Source organism: Chamaea fasciata, unplaced genomic scaffold (assembly GCF_029207755.1).
Source record: "Chamaea fasciata isolate MVZ Bird 193981 ecotype frontalis unplaced genomic scaffold, bChaFas1.0.hap1 SCAF_6, whole genome shotgun sequence".
Taxonomy (NCBI): domain Eukaryota; kingdom Metazoa; phylum Chordata; class Aves; order Passeriformes; family Sylviidae; genus Chamaea; species Chamaea fasciata.
This window is the reverse complement of record NW_027094091.1, coordinates 35,834,728-35,861,578: the sequence shown is the minus strand read 5'-3', so window position 1 is coordinate 35,861,578 and position 26,851 is coordinate 35,834,728. Positions and strand designations below refer to the sequence as shown.

Below are 26,851 nucleotides of genomic sequence, written 5' to 3'. Positions count from 1 at the left end.
CCAAATCAGTTGTATGAGTTATGGATTACTGACATAATTTACAAGTTTTCATTTACATGACTTATACCCTTGATTTCTGAGGAATTAATCCTTTATTGTACTAAAGGCACAACAAAATGGCATTTGCGCAGCATTACAGTTGAAGCAAAGCAACAAAACTCTCTGACTTCTCAATTTATAGTGACAGTGTCCCTTAGTCTAGCTGCTGTTCTTCATAACATATAGAGAGTTAAGGACAGAATTGTTGCCTTAATATTGAAGGTCATGACTTCTCAATGTGTGTGTCATGACCTATGTTCCATACCTGTTGAGTTTTGCCTTTTCTTTCCCTCAATTCCATAAGTACACAATACTAGCAGGCAGTTCTACACTATGCTGGCCATTTGCTATGAAAGAGGTGGTATTAAAACTTGTCAGTGTATTGCCACATAACCTTCACGTTTTCAATTTTTATGAGGCTCAGCTTTGTATAGGTTGACGTAATTGAAAGATTGGAAATTATTACAATGTGAGCAAGGTCAAGCTTATATAAGGTGCGCCTTAAATAAATTTTCATTTTAATTTTTCACGTGTTTTTCTCCTTTTAATGCTTATTGCTAGTATTTATCTTATTATTCTATTCAGATAGAAGTAACCTGTCTCTTGGGCCACACAAGTCTTGAAGTGTTGCACAAACCAGACAAAGTCAGGTAGAATTTTGCTGGAGTCCAATCAGTTCTTTACAAGGCAGTTCTAAAATTCAAGAAAGGGAATGGTTTTCAGATTAAACAATTTATTATCCTCTACCATGTAACTCATTGAGAGTACAGTAACGGCAATGGCAACAGCTGTTATAAGAGAGAGCAATAAGAAGATTTAAGGAAGACTTCATGATCCATGCTGATGGTGTCTGTGTAAGTTCATTCAGTGTTTCAAGAAAGAACCCCCGAAAGCCAACAAACCAACTGAAAAAAAAAACAAACAGAAAAAACAAACAAACACCAAAAAACCCAACAAAAACAAACCCCAAACCAAGCCCATAATCAATAAAATCATATTCTGATTGAAAATACAATTTTTCTCATGAAAAAAAATTGTTTGTGATGCAACAAGCTGAGAAATCAAACCTGGGTATGTAGTGCCAGAGACATGCCATATAAAAGTAAGGCATGAATAAGAAGATAGACAAAAAAGTCAGCTAAGAACAATAGGCCATTGTAGCAAAATTCTCAGAAGAAAAAAGACCCTGAACAATACAAGAATTAAATGGCCAAGAGTAGGAGTGCGTTGAGACCTGGCCTAAATGGCACACTCCATTTTACAGAGTAGCAGAATTAACAAGGGTCTGGTGAAAGAGTAACTCTGGTCTCCTCATTTACTTTGTTATATTTACTTTGCATGCAAGCCTGTTACTGGATTAGCATTAAGTGTGGGATGAACAATTTAAGAGATTGTCTTTCATCTCCCCAGCATATTTCCATTCAAATATCAACAGCTGATAGATAGGCAAGGCTCACAGCTTCTGTCTTTCTTAATGGCATGATTAGTGCAGCTGTGTGATGTGGAGCCAGTAAACTTAGCCACTCACTATCAAGGAACTATTTTAATTAAGTAAAAGGAATCTTCCTACGACAAGAGTTTTATTTTTTTCCTCACTGAAGTGTATTGAAACATTAAAGTATTTATTCCCATAATTATTATACACCTGAATCTGCCCAGTGCATCATATTTTTAAGTTTAGTCCAAGCTCCAAACATTAATGATCCAAACGATAACTCATGACAGAGGCAGTCAGGTGGTCATCTCCCTGGTATGTGTTGGAGACTAAGTATTGTTTTCAGATGTCAGATGGTATAAAAATGCTTCTAAGGAGATATCATAATGGGTTTCTTTAAATTTACCAACATTTACCCTCAAGCCTTATGTAATTGCCTAGTAAATATTATGTTAAACAGCTTCGACTGGAGCAATTTGGCCTTCACTGCTAGCATTAATATTATTGCAAGGCATCAATAGGTCTTCCAGTTATAGGCAGGTAGGTGTTACCTATCACGTCTGGCTAATAGAAAGATAAATGGATTTACTGTCAAATAGGATATATTCATAATAAAATATCAATGCACCTTAATAAACTTAATTCAAAAAGCCAATATTTGATAGACCCAATAGAAATGCATTAGACTGACTAAACTATTCCACTGTTGACTCAGGAGCAGCCAAACTGCTTCCATTTATACACTTTTTTTTTTTTTTGGCCTTAATGAAAATGAAAGTTATTTAATCATTTAAATATTATTTAAATATTTAATTATTTAAAAGAAGTGACATTTTGGAAGAACTTCACATTTACTTTCAGTCATCTATAAATTTATGAGATTTTAGATAACAGAACTTCCCTTAATATACCTTCCAGGATGTTAAAGAAAAGCTATTTATTTATGATATACGGAGCGATGCCAGATCTGGCTAGTCTGGAGGCAAGGTTTTTCAAGCTTTTGATCTGCAGGCTCTGGTTTCCAGAATGTTGAGATCCATGTTAAAAAGGAATCTGGTGAACAGAGTCTGTTCATTCATTGCATTACCACAATTATAAAACAGAACCAAATAAAAAAGACTGATAAGGGTGGATTAAAACTGTGGAACAATGACTGCAAGAACAATGACCAAAAGGACAATGGTGTATATAGACGAGATACTACAAAATCAAGAAGTGTGTGGAAGAGGTGAATATAAAATCTTTATTTGCTTTTTCTTCACTCAAGAACTCAGCACATGAAAACAGTGTCAAGAGAAGGCCTTTCTTCTCTCCACACATAGCTAAATGGTGGTCACGGAGTATTGTGGTACAGAGCTGTTAACCACAGAACGCTAATGGAAAGTTAAATACAAAAGTATTTGGAATCAAACAGTACAGAGCTAATTCCTGGAAGATGGATCCATCTGTAACTTTTAAACATGTAGGAAACTGCTCCATGGTGGGAAGATTGTATCAGATTGTTCTGTACTTGTTTTGTGTTTCCCTACATGACCACTGCTGGGGGTGGGATACTGGGGTATACAAACCATTATGTCCATGACACTTTTGTCATGCTTAATTTTCAAGGATTTAAGGAAAGGAAAATTCTCCTTGGTTATTATTGATTATTACCTCATCTCCCTATACTGTCCTCCAGGCAAGCTCTCCTTCTTACTCTTCTGGGCTTCCTTCCTTTTCTCCTTTTCCTTCTTGCCACATGCACTCCTTTTATCATTCTTATCAGGAAGACATTGCAGATGGAAAGAACCGAATTGATGTGTTAAATATTGATACTCTGTACAGCCACACCTGGACTCTAGAGAGAATAATATTTCCTTCAGCATAACTATTGAGCATGATTATATTGCTGTCATGTCCATTTTGTTGACCAGATAAGAACTAGATTTTTCATACCTGATTGTTCTGAGCTAGATCAATTGTTTGTATGTAACTTTTGGTTCTATTTAGCATAGAGGATAATGGTTCTAAACAAACACATGACCTTGTCAGTTAATGTAAGCAAAAAACAAAACACTTTTCGTTTTGGAAAACAAAGAAAGGCAGATAAAATTCACTCTGCATGTATGTAATACTCTCCAAAATGTTGCAGGTAGAACAGAGGGCTGATTTTAGTAAATGGTTCCAGCTCTGAAGCCATGATGTATGTGATAGTTGCAAATTCCTATGAGATTATTAGACTGGCAGTTTAGCACCTATCATTCAAGATAGACTAGCACAATAATGATCACAAATAACTCATCACACATCACTGCTATAACTCTTTCTACAGTATGGTTCATACTGCTGTTTTTGAGCTCCTAAAGCTGAATTTGATGAAGTAAATCTCAGGGAATAAATACTTACTTCTCTTATAAGGGTTAAAAAACACAATCTGATGGGTTTTATTTTTGTTGAGTGTTTTTAATTTGTATTTCTGCCTTTGCCTCTGAGGTTGTATTCTTAGACCTCATGCATGAAACTGGAGAAACTACAGAAAAACCTCTTAGGCTGCAAACATGTAATGGAAAATAAGCTTATACACTCATTCTTTGTTTGGATTATCATGAGACATTTTGTGATGGCGCAACCAATGTGAACTGTTTTGGATGATATCAGCCACCTGGAGTAGTGTAAGTAACCCCTGCCCACAGCAGAAAGTACAGACCTAGATGATCTTGAAGGTCTATTCCCACCAAGACCCATTCTAATATTCTACAATTCACTTCCCTTTCCCTGGAGAAGCTTGGGTGCCTCTCTTTTTGGCTGTGCAGCATTTTTCCCTTCACAGAACCCATTGGCCAGTGCAGGCAGGCCCCCTTTCCTCTGGAGGTAGCACTTTGTGGCATGACTATACAGGCCCTGCAGGTGCCAGGAAGGAGCCAGGTCCCAGAGAGATTTTCCTTCTGCATGCCTATAACGAATCCTCAGGTCCCATTCTTGTCACCTTTGCTGAATCTCCACTTTCCAGGGAAGATTTATATTCTTTTGACATTGAAGAGTTAAACGAGGGAAAAAAAGACTTTTACGCTGCCCTGTAAAAGTCATGTTTTGCTGGCAAACGGCAGCAAACTTGCTAGGCTTTCTTCATTAGGGCCTTGCCATTTAAGCCATCAGCGTCATTTTGTGAGGACATCAAACATGTGTACACCAGATGCCGGCAACACAGAGCAGCTCTAAGGACCTGACTCAACTTAACAATAATCTGCGGACAGCGGGTGTGAACCTGAGCTGGGCCAACACCTCATCAGACTGCATGGCTAATTGATTTCAAAATTAGAGTTGGTATTTCTGAACAATAATCTTAAAAGGCAGCAATAAAATACATCAGAATCCTTTGAGCTAGCCAAGCTTTCATCCAAATGGCTTATTACAAAGAGCTGGCACACCTGAACTTTGGCATAGACAAATAAATCCCAAAACAGTAAATGGAAACCACATTTGGCACTGGAGGTTTTGTCAAGAGAAGTTTGTAGTCACCAGGAAACAAGATTTTGGATTTTTTTTCCTCAGTGGCAGGAAGTCATTCACTGGATATATTTTATTCCAACTGCTGTGATTTATGCAATGAAAATATAGGTAGTGTTGAGGAGAATGCTCTTTTATACATAAAAATATGTAAATATTTTAACATTTCACAATCTTCAGGATCCCAGAAGCTCTAAAAGCACAGGAAAGGTTACAGTTATCCCAACAGTGATAACTTAATTGCATCTGTCGGCCTCCCTCTTTGAACTTTGAACTGCTGTTTTGTGGCATCATGATCCAAAAGGATTTAGATCTGACTTTTGTGTGGCTACAATAAATTATACCCAAGTATCTGAGCAATGCCTGGAATCTTATCTTCAAGGCAGGATGAGGCATCTCACTTAAGGGATAGTATAAATTTGGAATACAAATCTCTTTGGGTACTAGCATTTCAGATTAGGTAGAAAAGATTGCTTTTTCCTTTGCAATAGATTGAATTATAAGAAAATCAAGAATAAATAAATAAAACCATTAATTTCCTTAAACATTCCTGAAGAAATGGCTCCTCAGAACTGCTTCAAACCAATCTTTGCAGTCAGAGGCTGATCTGTGCAGTACCTGAAATCCATTTGCATTCAACACCTCCGTTCTTTATAAACAATTTTATACACTTGAATTTGATGACTAAATATGTAGCAGAGACAATTTCAGCTTTCATCATTGATTGGTCTAGGTGAAATGTTACTCACTGCTTGATTACAAACTTTGTATTTAAATATTAGTGGTTAAGTTTTACCCTTCCGACAGTCTCGGGTTGAGTTTGTGATAACTGAGATAGTTGTCTTTGTGGTTTTGAGTAATTCTGTTCCGTACGATTAATATTAATGTTAGCACGATCTCAAATTTAGCTCAAAATGTGAATCTTGATAGTATGCATTACATCTGCATAAACAGTCTTAAGACAAGTACAACCACAGAGCCATTATACATTATTATGCCAAGGGATATAAGCCATCTTTTTGTTATGCAGCTGACAGATGTAGCAAGATCAGCTTAGTCGATTCAAAATATTATCTTTTCTTTTGGTTTATGTCTAATTACAATTTTCAGGCATGGCCTGATTCTCATCTCACTTACATTGTGGATTTCCAGATGTACCCCTGGATTTTCACAGGGTTATTCATAACGATAAATTGGTCTGTGATATGCCAACTTTCTGATTATCCAGGGCCCAATTCAGTTATACATGTTTAAAACAAGCCTAATTCTATTAGCTGCCAATCTGTAGTGCTGTGAGAGGATAATCAGGCCTTGTAGATTCATCTTACCCTTATGAAAAATTTTGCTATGAGCATTATTTTCAATCTTGCCAGTATATAATTGTGTCTCCTGTGAGCCAGGCATGTGAGAACACCTTTTCATCATGTACTATACTTTAGCCATGATTGCTTTTAGAAAAGTTTTCTGTTGCACAGGTTTGTGGTTTGTGGGGCAATACACATTTTTACCCATTAATTAACTGCAAAAGTTATTCTTCTCTCTATTTCAGTCTAGTATAGTCAGCTAAAAGAATGGAATTTTTTAATTAAAATACCTCATCTTGTATTATGGGCATCTTGGCCTTCTCACGTCCATACACATATTGACTTAGCATGCAATTACTTAGCCATTAATGCTCATTTAATTGTTTGGTGTTAGTATAAATTAAACTAAATGTCTTGCATGCAAATAAGTATTAATGGGAGAGATTTAGACATCTTTTACTTCTGCTCAAACAGCCTCAAACTTCAGCAAGAGTCGCAGAGATGCAAATGAGGACAGATTTACCTGTAAATTTTTGCATTGCTCATAATGACACTTCTCTTTTCATGTGCAGCATAAAATCAAGGACTCGTTTTTGTAAAGTTGGATAAGGGATTGACATTTGTAACTTAACTCCAGCACATGGCTCTTCATGTTTTCCTCCTACTTCTACAAGTATTCATATGTAAGGCAAAAGAATACATCAAAGTGACTCAAACAGCATAACAAGAGTCTGTCTACAAAGTCCTGCACCAGCTGGGACTCTTACATGGTTTAGATTAGAGTCCAGAGAGTACTGAGGCTGGACCACCGCAGGAGAAAGAGCATGGGGACACTGCAAGTGTTCCCATGCACAGTAATAGACAAACACCTGGGTCAAATTAATCTAGGCTTATCCACTGTGAAAATTCACAGGGTTTAATGACTTTCCTTACCTGTGAAGGGGTGGTCTACTTACTGGAGTTCTGTACAGAGTCTGATGCAGAGGGGCAGATTGCAGATTTTTGAGTGTTAAAGGTCAAAATCTATAGTAAGAGGCAAACAGGTGGGAATTACCACACAACAAACAGAAAAATACAGCAAATATATTAATTCTTCAGTTTTCATTAATTTTTTAGTTTTGAAAAGCAACTGAGATGCTATTAAATCAAGTTCCAATAGAAAATTATATTTATTGGTTATGAGGAAAAATAGTAAACTGCGTTCCTGCTGTACGCTTCAGGATTATTTTAATCTAGAGAAAGATATTGGAACACGTGTGATATTTGTATTTCTATGGAATTACTTCAAAGGCTTTTCCCCTGTTTATTTCTTAGGCTACTCTATGCAGACACTTCATTACAAGAAATTTTTCTGTTTTCTCAACGTTTGCCCATTCTTTATCTTCCTTTCATGTCAAAATATGGAGCAGAATTTCACTGTACTTTAATCTTCTTCAAGTAGGTCACAACAGAACCAATGGAGAGAGGATATGGATGCACTCATTTGCCAAAAGAAGCTTGGCTGTATAACATAGTTCTAAGAATATGCTTCAAATATATCATTAGCCCCATTAGTTGCCAGGCATATAACAAGAGATAATCAGCAGGTTTTCTAGCTCTAATGCTGCAGTTAAAATAACTTTGGATTAGGGTTTGTTTGTTTGCTTTATCCATGCATTACTCTTTGATAACAATGCTGCAAACACAACTGTTCTTGTCTTCTATATGGAGATGGATGAACTGGCTTTCTCCAAAACAAGGCCAGGAATTCAACAAGATAACATGAGGGAAATCAGAAAGTAACTGGAATTTTTACAGGGCTTCTTCTACACTGTTTTCTCCTCAGGTTTTTGTACTGCTAGCTGGAGCAGCTTCCTGGCTTGATGCTTACATTGCTGGAAGACCAGGGGGTATCCCTGGCTCAGCTGGCTCCCCCCAGTAAAAAATGTTTTAATGTAGCCCACCACAACTAACAGAAATCTGTGTTGTGGTGTAGTGTTACTGCTTTTTCTGTAGTGATAAAGCCACAGTTTTGTTGCTGTAGGAAACAATTTGCCTTGCAATTTTAGGTAAAGCAAAAGTTTTTCCAAAAAGTTTTAATGCCTATTAAATATTATATTGACTCTGACACTGGAAGACCTATTTCTCTGTGAGTAATTAAGACATAAGATTTGTTTCTTGTTTTTAGTTTTAAATAAGCCCATCAGCCTATCAATACAAAAAGTAGATATGAGGCAAAGGGACAGAGAAGTTCTAGAAACCAATATTTTCCAATGTCAATCTGGACGATAGGTGGAAATGGCTAAGCAAATGTGTTATGCTTTGAAAGAATAAAGATTTGTGGATTGTAAAGCATCATAACTCAACAAACTCAAACCCCAATTGAATATTTAAAATTTTAATTGCATATAGAAACACATAATGTCCATAATGATTTATGAATGTATATTTGTCGAGGAAGTGGCTCCAAAGGAGAGCAGTAAAGGACCATTATGCCATTGCTGGTGTATAGGAAATTTGTGAGGAAGCACAGTTTCGCGATTCCTAGTCAGGGGAGAAGAAAACTCTTAGAACGTCCCACAACCTGACATGCACTGCAGACCAATATTAACTACTTGCACCATGGCAGTCAGTTGAGGTGATGTGATGGCCCTTTGGGAAGAGAATGGAAAAGCTCTGCAGATGTATAGCTATAAACATCAGCATGTTGTTTTTTTGCTTGATTTCTAGGCCTTGACCCTTTACAAAGTTACAAATAAAAATCCCAAAGGAATAGGATGAAGCAGACATGACAACAGTTGTGGAGAAAATAATCTGTAATACTCGAAATAACATTAAGAAATATAATATATGGGTACACCACATGAATAAAACATTACATGGGCCTGGAGTTCTTTCCTTTTTCTTACCAGATGTTGCTTTCCTAAATCATACGTGTAGTTTTGGAATACACAAGGCACAGGCTGTTAAAGGCAATGATGATATAATATTAATCCTTCTGGTACTTCTCCAGTGCGTCTGTTTGGCTCTACTAGCCTTGAGTTCATGCTGATGGGAGTCTAAGAGACATTGAGAAAAGTGTAAGCTGCATCTCTCCCCATCAACAACTACCTGTGACACGGTGTGGCCTGACCTCTCAAAGCAGTGTCAGCAAGCTGCTGGTTCAAAGGAAAACATCTCACAGAAAGACAGTGCATTAACAAGTGTGCTAATGACTTTTTACTCGGATAAGAAGGGCAAAATTGCAATTTGGATACCTACAAATTAATTGTTTGCATCCTACCAAATATATCTAGCTACAGTAAAATGTCTCTGCTAATTTAAGACATCTGAAGATCCTGATGACAGTGATGAAACAGGATAAAAAGATATAGTTTGAAAGTGGAGCAACATAGAAAGACACAATAATAAGGACACCAAGTTATCTGATGTGTAGTTTGAGGGAAATAACATCAAGAATATGCTGATCATTATGCCTAAATCTAAGGTGGTTTTTTTTGGAATTGATTTAACTTTTCTGGTTACCACTTTATCTTTCTTGCTGTGGAGATCAATCTCTGCCATTTTTCTCCTTCTATAGTTTTATTTTTCCTTCTTTGTCCAGCATTATCAAACTACGACACAAATTTAGTTATGATGTTGTGATGCCAAACTTGTGGTCCTGGCAAAGTATATCATGCAGCATATCTAGGTAAGTGAATTAAAAAAGCATCTGAGCAGGTATCTGGTGTGTGTCACTGCTCATTCTTCCATAATAAACTATGTTCTTCTTCTCATTCATTTGTCAATCACAGTAACTAAAGATTATTATATGCTGTATCTACGTGACACCAGCAATTTGCAAAGTCTGTTGGCAAGAAAATCAGGTTAGAATGACAGAGTGAGAAATTAAGCAGAAGTCTGATGTAATTAGCTATAACAATCAGTGCTCTAATTTCTGATTTATTGTTTCCTGTTTTCCTGCTGCTTTCAGTCCATGCATACTGTATGTGCTTCATATAGGTCAAACAATTGTCTTATCAGTCCTGGCAAACCAAGAGGTCAGAGTTAACAATATTTATTTAAACATGCAGGATGCTTCCCACTGCAATTAGGAAATAACTATTACTAATAGATCTTTGGTGCTATTTCCTCATTTATAAGACTTTGTAAAGACATAAAGGCAATAGGGAGTTCAGATTCATATTTCTTTGTAAATATTTCTTGCAGATAGATTTACTTGACTAGTAGCATTTCGGTTTGTTAAACTGACCACACTGAATTCCACCAAATGACAATCTGACAACAGAATATCAATATGAAATGTTTGCACATAGAGATATCTATTCAATAACAATGGGCATGTGGCATTATGTAATGCCAGATCTCAAAAAAAAAAAAAAAAAAAAAAAAAAAAAAAAAAAAAAAAAGGCTCTCCAAGTCTTGGTCCCTCTGAAATCAATGAGAGCTTTGCTGCTGTCTGTGATGGGATTATGACTTGGCCCTGTAAATATGTTCTGGATGCCTTTTTCACATTGTGCAGATTTTGAGGTTTTTGGAGGAGCAATCCCATTACATAATCCAAGAGTGAGGATAATTTACTCTTACACAGTCCTTGCAATTCCAGTGGGAATTCACGTGACCACTTGTTTTGATTGGAAATATGCATAGTAAATTCTGCATCTCACTTATTTACTATATGTATTGAACTCTTTAGCTAACAGATGCATTTTCATAAAAAGTGAATCTAGGAGAGATCCTTAGAGGTCATGTAGTCTGGTCTCCAAAGTAATTCTAAAACAAACTAGAACCAAAACATTCCTGACAGAAGCTGGCCTAGGCTATTCTTTAAAAATTCCAGAAACAGAGATCCCACAATCTACTCATGTAATCTATTCCACTATCTACTGCAGTACTCCTTCAGAAATATAATAGCAGGAAAGTTTTAATTAAATACTCTTGCTGCTGCAAATCAATCCAATTACTTTCCTTTCTATAGGAGACTTGGGGAGCAATTTATTCTTTGTAGTAATTGTCTATGTAATTATGTCATATTTCTTCTTAGTCTTTTTCCCAGCTAAAATTATTAATTTTTAGGTCTTGTTACTTGAAATTCACATGTACCTGATGTCTGATCATCTGGGGGTTTTTTGTGCTGAGCCTTGTCCAGTTTTGATAGAGCAATTGCAAAACTTGTTGCTGTATGTACAGCTCTTGTGTTTATATTTGCCATTGTGGTACTTTATTGAAGTGTTAAGACACCTATGACTCATGTGATACACTATAACATCCAGATCCTTTTCTGTTGACTGCTATCTGGACAAGACATTTCTCAGAGAGTAGTTGTAAAGCTGATTGTTCCTACTTAAATATTTTATTTGCCTTGATTGAATTGCTTTCTATTTATTATAGCTTCTTTCTCCCATTTGTCTTCCTTATTTTGAATTCTAACCTTGTCCTCAAAAATGCTTGCACTCCTCCCAGCTTGCTATCATATAAGAATTTAATAAACTTACTGCCTGTTGTAGTGCCCAGAGCATTAATGAAATGACTGCACAGTACCAGACTCTACACAGATTTCAGCAGAACTCTTGTTGATACTGACTTTCAACATATTGTGTTGAAGTCTTTTCTGCACCCTTGTTACAGAGGCGTAAGGAAAGAAGTTATTTTCCTGTTTGTTTGGGCTTTTTTCCAATAAGGTTAATATTCATGCAAAGCAGCATCGTCTGTTTAGTAAGTGAAGATGTAGTCCATTGTTTTTGGCTGTTACTTTCACTGGTTAATCTTTTAAGTACTTAGAAATAGATGCTTTGTTAGTTTTTCAACTGTCTGAAGTCACACTAGCTTACGTGGTTCCTTGGCTCTACTTTTCCCCACTTTTAGAAACAAGCAGTATATTTCTCTTTTTCTTTTTGGTGCTCCAGAACCTTGACCTCTTCAGATTCTTTAATTTCTAATGATTTCTAATGATTCTAAGTTTGGTTCCCCTTTAGATATCTTCGTGAAGTCCTATGTAGCTCACTGAAGACTGAAGTTTTACCTTGTTGCTTTCAATGCTAACCACACAATTTGTAATCTCAGAGCATGATTTTTTTTTTTTTTTGTGAATGAAGAGTACTAAACATTTTGTCCATCTTGTCATTATCTAGCACTCTCAACGGTACAGTTGGCTTTTCATCCCTGTTGACTGCCAGGATAATTTACTGCTCAGAAAATTTATTTTTGAGGAGAGGATCCACCTGTTCGGAACCTCTGGGGAACATCCATCAGTGAGGGCCTGTTCTGAAGTCATTTGTCCAAGGCCCAGGGCAGTGGTGGAAAAGAGTTAGGACTGCAGCATATAACAGCAGCAAATTTAGAATATGGGCAATATCAAGGAATTAGATTCTATGAGGTTCTATACAATTCAGTGAAATCTTCTGCCTATAGAGTTTTATGTCATTACCAAAGGGTGCATGAGAATGGAGGGAAGAGGAGGGATGAAGGTGATCAACGTAAATGTGAAAAATGTCAGCTCTTTAGATCGCTTATATTATTTTCAGGAAATGTTGCAAAATCCCTTCCCATTTTCCAAAGAGTGTAGTTTGTGTCAGGAAACTTTTGCTTTCAGGAGGGATACCTGAGCAGTTGTGTTTGGTAGATTGCAGCACATGTCCATGAGATTTCTATAGCATCCTTGAATGATGGGGTCTTGTGCCTGTGCCCATCCCCATCCCTGGGCTGAGATGGGAGCACTGGCAATGGCCTCAGCCTCAGAGAGTTCAGGACACCCACACCAGGAAAGAGGCAACTGTTGTGCTTTCTAGTTTGTACTGTGAAGAAGGCAAGGCTCCAAAGCATGAGAGGCTCACACTTTAGGTGGACATATAATGGCAAACTTGAGCAGGGCTTTAGTTTCTTTTTTTTTCCTATTCTAATGGACACGGTTTTCAAGCATTTATGTTTGCTTCTGAAGTTTCTACTTGTTTCTGATTTACTGTTAGTACTTAGATGGATTATGATTTTGGAATTTTTACTTAGTATTTATTTTCTTGCATATCAAAGCACTTTATAAACAGGAAGAGCCTAATTCTTTGCTATTCACACATCAAAGTTAGGGTAGACAGCACAACTGGAACTTAGTTCTCAAATGTGTGTGTGTGAAGGTGCTGTAGGAAAATATCACTGTGTTACTTTGCTGGCTATCATTCAAGGATACAATAAAATATCTCAAAAGTTCTTGGGATCACAAATTAAACCAGTGTAAGAGCCAATTTACTGCTGAAGAATTTGCATTTCTTGTATATACATATTAACATCTTCGCCAAATGTTCAGCTAGCATCAACCATTATAGTTTCCCACAAACTAACCACCTTACAGCAGATGAAGGTGGCTGTATGATATCATAAAAACAAAAGACACACCAATTAAAAGTTTGCCCAGATCACTAATGCTAAATATTAGTTTAATTTTTTGCAATTTCAGGAAAATGTGAACCCAACAGCATTATAATCTGCAACCATCCTAGTATTTGTACCCACCAGATTTCAGTGGACTAGTTTTTCTAATTTTTTCCCCTCAAAGTATTTCATCTCACTTATTTGCTGCCAGATATTGATGCTAATTTTCTTTGACAGTTAATCTGAGGGTAGAAAATATAACTTGGGCTCAGTCCTCCTTGTTTGATAATTTAATACCAATATTATTTAGGTTATTAGTTTTACTGGTAAATCAAGAAGCAAGTTGCCGGAATACAGCTGTGACCCCAGGGCAGGAACTTTCTGCCGGCTGTCACCTTCTGACAGTTTGGGCTGTTAATTACCTCCAACAGTTGGAGCACAAGCACCTCTGTGTCTGCCAGCTGGCAGCCTCTGCCCCACACTGGCAGCCTGAGATTTAAAACCTGTAACAAAAGGCTGTTATGTAAACAGTTTAGTGTATAATACACAATGGCAGCCGTAGACCCACGCTGGGAATCAAAGGTACTCCCTGCATTCACGAATAGGGCTGGAAAGGATGCAAGATCCTGCTTGCCTCTTTCCACCAGTCAGAGGACAAAACATAAAGTCCAAAGTGAAACAGCCTGACCCGAGGCTTCTCAGACTCTGCACACTGAGATCTAAGTGTCTGAATTGTTGCCGTACTGTTGAACTATACCAATTACTTTAACATGTGAGAATGAAAGACTTTAATTGCCTGGTGACACACCAGTCACCAGTCTACAGAAACTGCAAAAATCATCTCTGAGGTTTCCTTCTCAGAAAACAAATGCAGATTTTACAAGTGCATTCCCAGGTCCTCTTATTTAAGGACTCATTCCCTGAAGTGACACAGATGTCCCCTGCAGCTTGAGCGAGTCTGTATCTGGGAAAGCGTTCATGATTACAATTCTGAGGGAGCAGTGTCACCATGCTATATATAAAACTTGAGCTGCTTGGAAGTGTGAGAAGCAGGTTCCTTATTCGAAATTCATGAAAGGATCTCTTTATAGTCATAATGGCTCAAAGTGTGCAGCTAAAGCAGGGCTGGAACCAGGCAATGGGACATCCCCAAAATGTGGCTTGCAATTTGACTTCTGGAAGGTATTTCATGTCTTTACTTGTCAACCGTTTAAGTTTAGAAAACAGAACCATCCTAAGCAGGAGGAAGGTACCCAAACCCCTTGGTTAGCTTCAGCTGAGTGGTTTAGAGCTCTTACAGAGGGGCAGAACTGCAACGTCATCCATCCCAAACCTGAGAAGATTCAAGATCCCATCTCATTTTTCTGGAGAGCAGCCTGATAATTTCCAGGTCAGCTTTGGTCACCAGAGATCTAGAATTGCAGGACTAATGAAATCAAACAAGAGCAAGAAGGAGGGCAGGTATGGACCCAGATGAGGTGGTTTGGATCACATCCTTATTCTCTGTAATATTCAACTATTTTATGTGCTGGCTGCTTGGTGCAACAAGCACAGTGTTTCTGTGGCAGAAATTTGTGGAGTTTTAAAGACCTGAGATAACAACAAAATCATGACTTATCTCTCAATTTCCAATTGTAGGCATAAAAATTTGAATTCAATAAATGTATGTAAGGAATATTTCCTATATTAGGTTTGCATATCCAGTATAAGAGTGTTCAGACATCTGCTATCATGCTTAGATAAAGGCCATTAATGCTAATGGTAAGCAAAATCTTCTTGGGGTCTTTAAATGGTATCATCAGAACAGAAGAAATAATGCTTTGAAGATCAAGTGCAGCAGTAAGCTTTGTTTTCAGGATTTGAAATAAGTGAAAAAGAGACTTGTAACAAAATTATTTCAGTGGAAAATTTTTATAGAGCATTCTTTTTCTCTCTCTTACTAGGTTTTACTCAGAGTCAAAAGAAATCAATCATATCTTGATTTAAATATTGTATCTTACATGGAAATGAAATTTCACATCAGTGGTACACTTTCTGTACATGTCACAATGTTGTTTATTGAATTTATTCTAAGAAATACTTCAGTTTATGTCCTTTGAAATAACTCCTAGAGAGAAGGAACAACTCTTAGAGAAAAAAAAGCTACGGTGAACCAGCAATTTGTGCAGTAGAAGCTAGCCTGGGTTCCCTTTTGTAGATAGAGTTCTCAGTATTTTCAAGTATTTCACCTACCTCATCTTTTAGGTAGACTTGAGTATAGAATTTGCTTTTTAATAGATTTCAGATCAGCATGGAGACACTCTACCTTCTCCATCCCTTGCAGACATGGGGAAGTTGGAACCAGCATAAAGCTGTTTGGTAAAAGAGGAGGACAATTATCAGCTTACCAAAAATTAACAATAGCAACCCAAGTACCACCCATCTGGTCTGCTGACATCCAAGTAAGTCTAAGCTTCCCAGGGCAGAGGTGCCCACAAAACTTTCAGAAAGAAAACTTCTGGGAATGGCTTTTATATCACTATGGAGCATGCAATTTCATTCATATACCTGCAGTTTGTGTCTTCCTGACAGTTATTTCAAAGGTACAAGCTGAATGAGGTTTAATCTCACAATATCTGTTTAGAGCAAATGGCTGAGGTAGGATGTACCAAATTGCGGTTTTGACTACAATGGAACTTCCCCGTATTTACACCAGTACAAAGAAAAGCAAAGTTTGATCCAGTGACTTCACATAGGCATAACACTGGGAGGATTCCTAAAATGTGTATGAATTCTGAAATTTGAAATTTATTGTAAAATAAAAAGTAATTTTAAAACCGGTTTTTTGCATGATTTATACATATGAAATATTATTTATAAATTCTCTTTACATTGCTATTGAAGGATGCTTTGAAAACAATACACAGAAATGAAACCAATTGCCAGTGCAAAGGAAGCCTGCCTTCAACATTGCCAGAGCTACAGAAATGTCCATTTCTTTTCGTTCTCCTCTCTGAAGTAGTGGCAAACCTTTCATCAGTTCCCATTCCTGCAGGCAATTCCCCTGTGGGGAAACGTGGTTTAACTGCTTCACTGCTGGCCCAGCAGTCACATCTGCCGTGTTGCCATATCACAATGGTGCTCCCTTGAAGCTGGGGAAATGCCAGCAGGAGGTACCTGGTATCTATCACCAGCAGTCAAGCTATCAGACTGATTGGAGCAAAGCCATTTAAAAGTTATATTACAAAAACTTTCTATGGTTTTCAAAGATCTGAAGCACCCTGACAGTAGTGCATTTCTTTTTCATTTAAATCGATTTCTATTTTATTTAGCATTAAGAATAGAAAATATAAAAATATGTTAGCGTGACTCTTCTTGTTACATTTGAAAATATTATTTTTAATATTTTCGGTAAGGTATATTTTTCAGAAAGTCTATTGTCTTCTATCCCTTTTATTTGTAATAATAATTTAAATATAATTTCTTTTGCCTAAAGATTTTCTTATTCCCCTATCCTTTCTAAAATATATTTGAATTGGTTTCTGCTAGAATGTTTACACGATAAAACCTTTTCTGTTACTAGGGCTGTTTCATTTGAAAAATTCAGACTATTTTATAATACTTTTTTTCTTTTTCCTAAAATAACCAGATATCACAGTCTATTTCACAGGTACAGAGCTGAGTTTTTAAATTGTTCTGATATTTGAGTTCTTTCAGTTGCTAAAAATGTCAAGTTCCCCATTTTCATTCATATAGTATAGTTTTCTTTGTGGGTTGTTTTTCTTACTGATGGCACACATCCCCCCCCCCCCCCCCCCCCCCCATCCCTTCTTTTTGCCTGGTGTTCCTGTCAGGTGGATCTTTTAACAGACATTATACATTTGCTATATCATTGTTTCACACTGACCACTGCATACAGCTAATTTTCTGCCTGTGAGTGATCCTACCTAACTCAGTTGCTTTACCCTGCCAATGATGCAGAATTAGGAGTGCAGGAAGCCCATGTGTTCCTGGGCACTGGGTGTTCAAAGCTCAACATAATCTTCTCGATAGCCCTGCAGTGTGAATGAGCCCAGTGGTCTGATGATCCTGCCTGACAAAGACATAAAATTCTATGCTTGAGGTTGGAGGAGATGTGGCCTGCAGGACAGGGATACTTTCTTTTGCCCCTTTTTATTTTTAATGTGATTTCCAGTACCATAGAGCAGAGGGAAATGAAGGAGGGAGGAGTTCAGGAGGAAGAGGCATTGCTCAGGCTTTCTTTGATCTGCTCCAGTTGAAGCTTTTCTGACCCAGGCAGATAGATCAAAGAAAGACGCCAGAATACAGAGCACTTGAAACATTTCATGACTGTAGAAAATACTGCCCCAAAAGTGCTTCTTTTTTAGTTTGAAAATATGCTTGCCTTACATATAAACCGTTGTGGCACTTATTACTAAAACCAGATGATCACAAACTATTGATTATTTTATATACCTCTGTCAGGAAGGCATTAGCTATATAGTGCCTCAGATAAAAAACCTGTGACTGGTACATGAAGACTGCAATAAAACTAAAAGAAACAAATGATAACAAATTACATAACTATTTTATTTCTTAATATGTATTGGCTTAAAGGGATTCCAATTTCAAATGTTCAGTAATCCAGTGACTGGTAGAATACTTTCTTTGAATATTAGTAGACCTTAGCTCTCAATAATTTAGTGAGAGGCAGCAAACAACTGCTGTATTACCATTTTCAATCTGTGGTACTGAGTAGCCTTTACAGAGTATAGAGGTATCACCGAACAAGGACTAAATCCTGGTTTCATTATGCATGCTTTATAGCCATAATAAGGCCACAATCTGCCCCAAAGATGCCTCTAACGAGGGCTGATCTTTGTGGTGCTGTGAGCAGTCACACTGATTGATCTCCACTGACTCTTCACGGGCCTTGGGATTTCTCACAGTGCTTGCACATCAAGTGCAGGACATGCCTTCGGCACCAGCCCCAAAAACAACTCCTTTTACTGAAAAGTCATAATAGCCTTGTTTATGTGGTTTTCTGGCTTTTTTTCCTAGCTGGAGCTGGTGGGCAGCAGCAGAGAGGCTGAGTGCAGGTTCCTTCTCTGAGACAGAGAGAAGGGTGCCATCTACTGAGGCACTGACATCCCCTCCTGCATCCCACAGGCTTTCCACGGAAACCTCTCAGCTGTGTGCCAAACTGGGAAGTTCATAAGACCAAAGTATCATCCATGAATTGGATGAAACTCATTAAAAGACATTTCAGGAAGACTTGCAGTTGTTCAAATTACTGCTATTCCATTTGCTGTGTCCTAAGTGAGAGTGAGCAGCTTTGTGATGAAAAGGGACACTGTGCAAAAAGATCATTTTGCATCATGTGTTTTAAAATAACAAAATTCATCATGAAAACTGCCTATTTACACTATTAGAGGAAGGGATGAATAGAATAGTCATTGTGTAGTCATTTTGGTTTTAACTCTGAATTTAAACTGTGTATTTTTATGGAATTGGAGTTTCTATTAAGCGTTTGTTAAAGTCTACCTCATGCTGATAGTTATACATCTATTATCATTTTATAGTGTGTGTGGGACTTCAAAACCATTATCTGAAAATAGATTACAGAATTATTTCTGCTAATACTTTTATCTGATACTACAAAATCCAGCACTGTGGTATTTCATGTGGCAATGGTCACAAACAAACAGCATATTTTTCTCTTGGAGGACATCATCTTTGAAAATTGTCTTCTAGTACTTTGGCCAGTATGTTTGTTTCAAAAGCCAGGTCTGTATTTTGCAGAACAGACTCGTTTCATTATCTGTTGGTGTCTGTCTTCTTTAATGAGAAAAGGGCACTAAAGACACAGGGAGAGACAGAGCAAATACCTTCATATGTGACTGCAAGTAAATCACCGTCTGTGTGTAAGCCCAACACATGCTTTCTGTTCGTAATCCACAGGGGAGGGTACTAATCATGCACTTTTACTGCAGCGCTATGTATCCAAACATTTGACCAGGTAAAATTATTGGAGATGTCAGGGAAAAAGATATATTTGCTGTTCTTAGTTTCACCTCATCTTAGAGCATAAACCCCTGTAAATAAAAGCTAATCTTGGCAAATCATGCAGAAAAAGTCAAAATCAAGTTGTCAAAGCAATAAACAGTCCAATACAGCAGACAGGTCTCTTTATTACAAAATAATACACACGTCAGCTGTAAAAAAGATAGGCTGAGACCTAAACATACTGGTTTTGAAACAAGTATGAGAAGTTCTTGCTCTTGGCAACCTACACAACCTACACAAATGATAAAGTACAAAAGGAATTTTTTTTTTTGTTTTCTCCTCCTAAACATTTTTCATCAGTCTACCTTGATCTAAGAATTTACTGCAGTCTGATAGCAAAAGCAGAGAGGAGCACTGGCAGTTATTTGTACTGGCTTTGGGGGATTTATAAAATTTTATCAGGGAATGACAATTGTGATTGAAAATACTTCATGCTGCTGCTGTTTGTGCCTTTTTCATTCTTACCACCAGATTATGAAATAAATGTAGATTTTCAAGTGCAGATGTAGATGCCATGAGTATCAAGGAGAATTTATGGCATATCAAATTGTTTTCCTATGTTTTTGGATAGATTTTACAATCAAAAGGTTAAGTTAACAAGAGCTGTGAACTATTTCTGAAAGATATTTATAAATAACACTCAAATTTATTCATGCAGAAAGATACTGAGAAGTTTGAATAACACTGTCACCATGCTTACAGTCTTCCTCCTCCCACTTACTACTCACTGGTAGGATTCTATTTTCAAGATCGATACATCTTTAAGCAGGTATATGAGTAATATTGATTTAAGCTTCCAAATAAAATGGAACACTGCATCTGTTATCCAAAGGACACACAGTTGTGAAAGTACGTTTTTTTTAAGCTTCTGATCTTCCTAGAACATTGTCATTACTTTAATGCAGTTGAACAAGGTTCAAAATATTTAAAGCCAGGTTCATGTTTCTGACAGATTCTGCAATTTAATTTAGAAGCAGTATGGCTTAAGTGTTTCTTGGTGTTTGATATCATTGCCTATGATTTTGCCATAGGTAATGGAATACTGTATTCAGAAAAAGAACTGAAGAAATAGGAGTTGAGCATACCTGTTAAAAATTTAGGTGGGTGCTTTTTATTTTCCATGCTTAATTTTCTATCGTAATTTACAGAGTTTCTGAGCTCAGGGAAGTGCTATTGTGACACAACAAAAGGCAGTACAAATTCAATGCACCTTGTAATGATTCATTGCTTTTCTTTTTTATTTTTTTTAATGCTCTCTGTCCAAAACCCATGAAGAATCATCACAGAATTAATTGAGTCTGTCTAGGCTACTTCGAAAAAAAGATGCCAAGATGCAATAGTTTGACCACTACCATATGATTTTTTAATAAGTTGCAATAAATCTGTTGATAAGCAGAAAATAATCAAGAAAATATTGCCTTCAAATTTCCTAGATAAATGTGAGCAATATGCATGAACTTTGAAACTTATTGCATGCATGGAGTGCTATGAATATGAACTCCAGTATTTTAATTCCAGCTTTTATATTCAATCATTGTTTGGCTTGAACACAGAGCTGAGGCACTCTTTACTTTAGTTTTTGTATATTTAAGAAAAGGGAGAGATGGCAAGAGCATACTTACCCACCTCCCCTTTTAAGGGATGATCCGTTAATGCTGATATAACACTTTAAAGATTGGCTTTCCAGAACCTAAATATGATTAGACATTTCTACAGATAATAAAGCATTCATATTTACCTAGGATAAGATAGAAGGGATTTAAAATACTCAAGCTTCTTGCCATAGCTAGCTGCTTGAGATTAAAAGGGATATTTTTTCCCTACAGGCAGGTTATTACTTTTATAGTTATACTTTTATATTACTTTTATACTTTTACTTTTATAGGAGCATTACTTTTAATGGTGGTGGGGTAGTTTGCATATTACTTTGAAGTATCACACTGCCTTGGCTGGAGCAAGATACTAGTTTAAACAAACTGCTGGCCTCAACAAAGGATGGCAGGTCTTACTCTTGTGAGTTTCTAAATCCTCACTGCGTGGTGGTGGTGATGAACCCTTTAGCTTCTGCATACATCTTACTGATGCACAACACATCAGTCCATGGTTACATCATGTGGCTAAGGCATGTCCCACCCTGGCAAACCCTCAGGTATTTCAGTTTTTCATGTTTTTTGATGAGATTTAAAAGCTTGTGATTCTGATTTGGTTCAGTGGACATAATTCCAATAAGAAAAGCCTTACTAGCTAAAAACTCTCAAAACAAGCCGAGTTGCTTTGACAGAATTAGAAAGTAATGAAATAAACAGTTCTGGTGACAGACTTGGGGTGGATTCATCCCCACTGACAGAACAAGAATAGCACTCCCGAGTATTGTACTGGTATAACTCAGCTCTCCTCGAACCACTGCTCATCCAATTTAGTAAGCCCAATAGGTACGAGCTTACTAAGAAATAAGAATGTTCCTCCTTGAGAAAATGTTATTTATAGCACTATGTTTTTTTAAACTTTGACCTTTTTTAAAAAAAAATTTGCATCTTTTTGGCAGCAGTTTACATTTTTTAATACACACAACTACGTGCAGTGCATGTGTGCTATATGTGCATGTGTTCGGGCAATAACTAGCTTAAATTTACACATGATTAATTGTTTAAAACTTGCTTATCAGACAGCATGTCACATTTAGTTTTTATTCAGTTCATAGTTTCTGTTTTACTGCCTCATTATATTCTTCAAATTCACTGGATTTTTCTCCCTCCACCCTTTTCTTCCCTTTTGTTGTATACTTTTTATATATAAATATGCACATACATATACAGAGAGAGAAAAATAATTGCTCTGGGGAAATCTTGAAACCCTTTTCCTTTCCTAAACAGCAACATGGGATTTACATTTATAAATAGGGAGCGAGGGGCCAGCAGGCAGAACTAACACACAACATCAGTGAAGTTACACAGATAAATTTTTCAGTTCTTTTATCTAGTAAACATCCTAATGATCAACATCAAAGGCTGAAGTAAGAAGCCGTTCTCTTTTGTGCCAGATTGAGAAAGAGTGGGCTCTTTTACATCTCATTTGGGAGATATGAGGAGCCTTTGAATGGATCATTGCTTTTTATGGGTAGTAATGAGGTGAGAAGTATTCTAGTGTGTGGCACAGGCCTTCATTAAAAGCGTGAAACAGAATGGCTTATGGTTAAAAGGAGTAATTTGTTCTAACATACTTGCTAAATTGTGCTGTAACCATGCCAGGTCACTGGACTACATTTTCCATAGGATTTCCGAATGCATTTGTGTGTAATTATTCTGCCTATACAAGTTGAGAGATTTTTCCAATGACTTGTGCTAACTAGCTGACAACACTCATTCCTTACTGGAAACTTCTCTAAATGCTGTATTTTAAGAGGTGTGGAAGAGCCCAGATTCTTTTGCTCAAGTCTATATTTCCTCAAAAAATTAAGAACCAGCACAACAACATAAGTGTAATACTGTCTTATTAACATGACAAAAAAACCAAGGACCCATCTCCACACTCTTCATCTTCAGTGTGACAGGATTTTATCAGAGAGGTCCGTGCAAACCGAAGGCAGCCAAGCTGCTGTATACAGTTGTCTCTTAAGCAGCACATTTGAGCAGCTTGGTTTCCCGAGGAACTGCTTAGCCACTTCTCACATCACAGTCGACAAGTAGCGATGGTCTTCGCTTTGGGAAGTCAGCCGCTCGTATTGAGCTGCTGCTGAGAAATATGCTAGTAATTATGCAGGAGCACAGATACCACAATGTGCAAATGCTTTCCCACCTTCTCGCTCCTGTCATGCTTGAAAAGGCAGGACACTTCTACCTGGGGAACAAATTTTGCCCAGGTAATTTTTTTCAGAGGGCAGAAAGATCCTACCGCTAGGACCTACACTGTGATGGACTGTAATGCATTACACTGGCAAAGGACAATGGGAGTCCTTTTCTCAGCAGAACGCTGGTAGCATCCAGAGCTGACCTTTAGGCATTAAACCCACACAGTCTGCCGAGGATTGTGCATCCAGTTGGCGGCAGGGTATGGAAGAGAAGGGAGACTACAAGCTTTCCCGGCTCCAGTCACCACATCATACCACTTCCCTGCACTCTGCATCGTCCCAGCACCGACGGAGAAACCAGCTTTAATCCTTGCCTAGCAAAAAATGGCAGTTCTGACTTTTGATGTAGCATAGAAAGAACAGCGGACCAGGGGATTTTTCTACTAGACTCCTTTAGATGATATTTTAAAAAGTATTAAATAAAAATTATCTGGTTCAGGTTCTGTCTTTTATAACAAACAAACACAAAACCTCCAGGAAAATTTAATGTAATTTCTCTCTCTCTCTCTCTCTCTCTCTCTCTCTTTTTTTTTTTTCCTGTCCCATTTTAGGACAAATATCAGTATCTTGAAATAATAAAAATCCTATGGAAGTATTTTCATCAACTCAAGTCAAGCGTTTGTGTTGAATGCACATTGAAGAAAATTTATGAGATTTCAACGTTTTGCTCTGTCAGGCAAGGAAAGTGTTTGAAATCTCAAAACAATCTCCTTCCTAGCTTTGAACTAAGGGGAAGGGACAGGACTGTGCCTGTGTGTGCATGTGCATGTGTGTTTGGCAGCAATTAAAATATGAGAGCAGTGCTTAGACCCATATGCTTCCTCAGAAACTGATAAAAGTTGCATGTGTATATAATTGATGGAGAATTTGCCCCATAATGTTAAGACAGCTAAGTACAGTTGTTTCTTAAATAAGCTTACTATTTCTTTCTGTACAAGTCAAGAAAGGCTAGTCCACTTTAACCTATGCACATGAGTGAAAAAATAGAGGAGTTTTGTGAAGAATACATGAAATCAATTCCTATAAAAATTTGTCTTCTGAGTATCAGATGCTTAGAAACCTGAGAAAGAGATGAATTATTTTCTCCACATATTTTCTGGCCATATTGTGAAACCTAGAAGGTGTCAATACTTAATGTTCATCAGTAAGTGCTGGGGTCATTCCTCATAATCCTATTCACAACATTTTGTTTAAAAATGTTTGTGACAATGATTTAAACTGCTTATTTTCATGATGTAAAAAAACTAGAATAAAGCAGAGAAGTACAGTCTGCTTTAGTTAAACAGCTACTCACATGAAAGTGATGTATATATATGATTGTGTGGATGTATATATGCAAGTATAGTGTATATATATTATTATATATGTGTATATATTATTATATAATGTATATACACTACACTGTTTGAAAAAACAACAAAATACAGTCTTAGAATTTCCTATATGTTACATTGTTTTTCCTAGCTTTGTCAGGCACAGAGATTAAATGTCAAGAAAAAGATTGGGTAGTATGTCAATAGACATCTGGAAATTGTAAGCGTTCAGGCAGTGACTATATTTTCTCCATAACTGCAAGTGAGGAAACTCATCTGGTTTCTTACAACAATGAGGTTAGCTCAGGTTGTTGTGAAGGTTTTTAAAGGATACCTCAGACAAATGTCAGCTACTTGTTTATTGGGAAGGTCTGAATGTCCTGACCTTGAAACATCTTTATGCCAGCTTGATCATGAACACGTATATCCGCACATGATAAAGTCAGGGTATCAGCAGAGATTGTCAATTGTCTTGAGTTGTGAATCACATATTTTAACATATATTTTGGCACTGATGGCTTCTCTGTGGTTTTAAATAGTGTTGAAAATTAAATCTTTGTTTTATACTGATCTCTTGGAATTTAGGTCTGCAAAGCCAGCATTGGCCACCTTGCAAACACCACAGGGTTTGTGCTGCAGCTACAAATTAAGTACGCTTAAAACCAAAACTGACTTGAATATAATGTTATTTGGCTGCCAGTGTTGTCCAATCTTTCCCTTTATCCAGCTTCATCCCCAGGCTGGCTTTGTCACCACTTGTTTGAAGGAGTTTATTCTGTGAATAACTGCTGAATCAATAACTGCTTAAAAGTAGGGGAAAATAAACATGAACAAAATGAAATCACTTGAGACCATTTGGGAAACAGGAAAATTAAAAACTCGATTGATATGACTACCAGAAGGTAGAATTCTAACCAGCGTTTGAAGCCTTGGAGTCAGGTTACTCATAGAAGATATGAAGGTCTAGAAAGTGTTGGTCTCAATTGTGCCTGGATCTTCCCGATAATATTACGATTTTTTTTTTGCTACACAGAAACAAAGGATTTTAAGTTTGTAAAGGACACACAGATTCTGATAACAGGACTGTAAATGCTTCTATTAATGACTTCTTTATTGGCAATTATTAAGAAGCAGGATTAAAAGCATTGTAAAAAGAGTAAGTCTTGCCCTGTGTCTCAGTTTCTCTTTACAACATGTGAATCAGCAGATTTCTATGTCTGAGCTTCCCAGAGTTCAAATGGCTTGGTGTTATTCAAACCTTTTATTAAGAGACAGAATCTGAAAGGGATATGGTTGTGTGTATAGACAGTTGTTTTGTCCGGTAATGTCACAAATTACCCCAAATATTGCTTGATTAATCTTGAGTCAAATTATTTTCAATCATTTTGTCAATGTATTTCTTGCTTCATGAAACCTAGCATCAATGATAAAAAACCCCAAACACATTATCAGAAGGAAAAAAGTTTTACAGTGAGATTTCTCTCTGTGTTGTTTTTAGGAATTGTTGTCAAGGTCCCGTTATCCCTATTTATTCATAAGGCATCACACAGACGAGGAACATATATGTGCACTATATTTTTCCCAGGCAGTTCCATTACAACCAAAATCCTGCTGCTTTCCTCCTGTTACATAATCCTGCTCACAATCAGGAGCCAACTTATCATTCAGGAAGAAACTATAGAAGGCAGGGATACATCTCCTCATTCCTCTAATTTTAAACAGGACTGGATTTCTAAACTGTGTTACATTTTTTGCCCAGTAGAAGCTCTTCTAGATGACAATTGCATTTTTTTAAGGTGACAGATCACATACTTTGAATGTTTTATTTGCCTTCTTCCCATGTCTTTTGTCTTCAGATGCAGGGCAAATCTTCAGCTGGCAGACCAGGTTTTATTCTGGCTCTCCAGGGCTCCTTTTTTGGTTTTGGACCCCAATGCTGTGACATGACTCCTTATGCCTGGAGTTAACTTCCATGCGCTATCAAAATCTTTGATTTCCTCAGCCATCTTTGAAAGTCCTGATGATGTGCTGAAAAGCCCAG

The 26,851-nt window shown here is 37.1% G+C and overlaps 1 long non-coding RNA gene across 1 annotated transcript in view; it reads right to left on the bottom strand.

Annotated features, from left to right (window-relative positions):
• Window positions 1–788: 788 nt before the first annotated feature.
• The window catches only part of LOC136290624 (uncharacterized), a 48,063-nt gene continuing 22,000 nt past the window's right edge, over window positions 789–26,851 (bottom strand). Inside the window, exons 3-5 of the long non-coding RNA XR_010721258.1 lie at window positions 7,198–7,287; window positions 3,128–3,231; window positions 789–944 (exon numbers count right to left, since the gene is read on the bottom strand). This is a non-coding gene — a long non-coding RNA (uncharacterized lncRNA). The remainder of the gene's footprint in view (window positions 945–3,127; window positions 3,232–7,197; window positions 7,288–26,851) is intronic.